This window comes from Ips typographus, linkage group LG1, assembly GCF_016097725.1.
Source record: "Ips typographus isolate SLU linkage group LG1, UJ_Ityp_2.0, whole genome shotgun sequence".
Classification (NCBI taxonomy): Eukaryota; Metazoa; Arthropoda; class Insecta; order Coleoptera; family Curculionidae; genus Ips; species Ips typographus.
The window spans coordinates 29,264,191-29,267,054 of NC_138422.1; the positions used below are offsets into that span (position 1 = coordinate 29,264,191).

The following is a 2,864-nucleotide window of genomic DNA, read 5'->3' on the forward strand; positions in this document are numbered from 1 at the left end:
GTGTGTTTTCTGTTTGGTATTACACCAGATTTGTCTTTCTACATATTTTTCTAGCTCTAGAACATTCTTGCAAGTTCTAGAAGCTTTATCGAAGATCTGGTAGGTTTTGAAACGTTGCCAAAGGTTCTAGATCGTTGTGCTATTGAGAACATTCTAAAAAGAACCAGAGGCATTTACAAGTGTCCCTCCCAGACTTCGAGGACCATTTTGAACCTGCCAGATACCTCTAAATGTTTAAAATTGTCAGCGGCTCCTAAATACGACTGAAAAACCTTTTAAAAATTGCCAAAAGCCTCTGCATGTCTTCTACACCTTCTCAGATCTGTTTAATTGTTGGTATATAAACTTTGATTGGTTGGTCAATAGTTTGGTTTAAGTTATAACTTTTTTTGATCTGCATTGTTTGATATTCTGTATATTTGCAACGTGACATAAAAAAATGCCCATCAACCTTTCGGTAGATTGTTAAAGAAAATAACAAATATTCCTATGAGAGTATAAAAAAGTTGTTCCCCACTACAAACTCGTTTCGTACTTCAACAAACGCATAAAATAAAGTCTTAAACTTCTCTTATCGGCACTCACTAAAACTCGCAGTCCGAGCAAACGGCTTAAATCCAATTTGCATGAGTTTATATGCAGGCTCCTAAAAGGGTTTCAACGAAAACTCCTAGTTTTACATTTTGGCTGCGTCAACGAGGAGCGTTAGTGAGTACTCGCTCATGCTCGTTATTAAATTGAATTTAGTTATGAATATTTAAGAGATGTCGTAAATTTAGAAAATGATTCGAAAGCTGTGCTTATGTAGTGCTAACTTAATCATTTAAAACCAATCTAAAGGTTGTTCTGCCTTAACAAGTTTAGAGTTTTACAATACGATCATGCGAATGTCATCATTTGCCTTTCTTGTCTATTACATGCGTTCCGAGCGCGATAGAATTTTGACGTCATCTAGTCACGTCGGCAATGAATCAGGACGACAAGGCTCGGAAAATTGGCCGCCATTGTTGACAAAAAGTAAACAAAGAGACATTTTTTATTTTTGATGTAAATTTTACAATATTTTAAGGAGTATTTCGATTTAACTGCGATACTACGTGTGACACTAGATAATGTGTGTGTGTTTCGGTAGTCAGTTTTGAAAATGCCACCTTCTTAATACACTTTTCAACTATCAAGGGTCCCAGTGAAACATTCTGAAGGAACTAGAGTTTGTGGAACAGAAAAGGATGCCTTTTCTAATAGAAAACTGTCATAATGAAACAGCCCATATGTTTACTTACTCCCAAGAAGAGTTTTTACAAGAACACTACAGAAACCAAGTTTATTCAAGCCAGTGGTTCTCGAAGAAACATGGATATAGAGTAAAGGTGTATTTAGCAGAAGCTGACAAGGTGATTTACCTAATATTATAAAAAGGACTCTGGTAGAGGTATTAATGAGCTGCTAATACTAAATAGCTTATGTTTCAGGTACCTTTATTTGCCTAATCTGGAGTTTGCTTATCATGCTTTGAAAGGGTCCAAATTTAAAAGCCCCATTATCAATTGATCTAAAAGACAACAAGAACAAAAGGTGTTTGAAGCTATGGTTATAACGGTGTTGTCAAAATCCATATGCAGAGTGTTGAAAAAACAAATTTCTAATAAGTTTCAGGTAATATTAGAAAGATACAAGTTACTTAATACATAAATGTGATCAAATGCCATTATTTTGCAGAATTAGCCCTTATACATTTTGCCCTATCTTCTCTGACTATAAGGCTAGAAACAGATGATGCTACTGTTAAATACTTTTCCATCAGATAGCAGGTTAAAATTACTATTTTAATTGTATTATTGACACATTATGAAATATACAAATAAAATCTTTAAAAAGTACACTCAAGTTTCGTTTTTATCTAAGAAGTCTAGTTTTCTTCATAAACAATCATAAAATTAGACAATTTCTTTAACTGAGGTACCTACCTGCTCTTACAATAAATTGAACTGAAATTGAAAAAATATGTTAAATAAATCACACAACAAAACCAAATTGATATGTATTTAATGCTGGGTAAATTTACAAAAGGAAATAAATAAGCAATCTATATCACAAAACCAAGAAGCCAAAGTTCTTAAAACACCAACAATTGTGTTATAAGTTAAAACACTGCTTTAGGATTTAATAGTCCCCAGGATACACACATTGCCTTTCCTTTCTTGCAAATTTTATGGAATAATTCTTGAAACGTTGGTATTGGGCTGTTAATGACTCGTTTGAATGCACCTATCTGTGATGTTCTTTCCAGATAATTTAAATTGAATGTTGTTGTTGTTCTCAAGCCAAAGTTTGATTGGAACTTTCCGCCTTTGTTTACCACCAAATGTTGCAAGTTTTCCAGTTTGGTGAAGAAAAATATTAAATTCTACGAAGGTCTCGCAATAACAACACTAATTAATAAACTTAAACAACCCTAAATTAAGTTTTTATTTCTTCTGTTTGTAGTTTTTGGTGTTTTTCAACTTTTTAAAATTCCTAACCTCAAAATGTTTAGCCGACTGTCAGTTGGGACTGTGCTCCATGTTGCCACATCTTCCACGAGCAGATGTGAACCTGGTGTATTGATGGTTGCAGTAATAAACGGACCGATGAATTATACAGATTTCGAAAAAAAATAGCATTTATTGCATGCGAGATTCTTAGAATGTTTTTTTTCAAAACAATATAGTTTTCTCATTTTCATTTATAATTGCTTAATGAAAGATACATATTGTAAGGTTTAAAGGAGGAATTTGTCAATACGGCAACGTCCAAACAGGTGATTAAAAAGATGGATAGCCTAGCTTGTAATAAACGACGTGCGTAAATTTCAATATGGCAGA

At 33.4% G+C, this 2,864-nt stretch overlaps 1 long non-coding RNA gene across 1 annotated transcript; it reads left to right on the top strand.

Annotated features, from left to right (window-relative positions):
* The first annotated feature begins 352 nt into the window (after positions 1-352).
* LOC145726804 (uncharacterized) lies at positions 353-1,880 on the top strand. The gene is made up of 3 exons (XR_014177683.1): positions 353-1,394; positions 1,473-1,656; positions 1,720-1,880. It is a non-coding gene; the product is annotated as an uncharacterized LOC145726804 (long non-coding RNA).
* Positions 1,881-2,864: the final 984 nt, after the last annotated feature.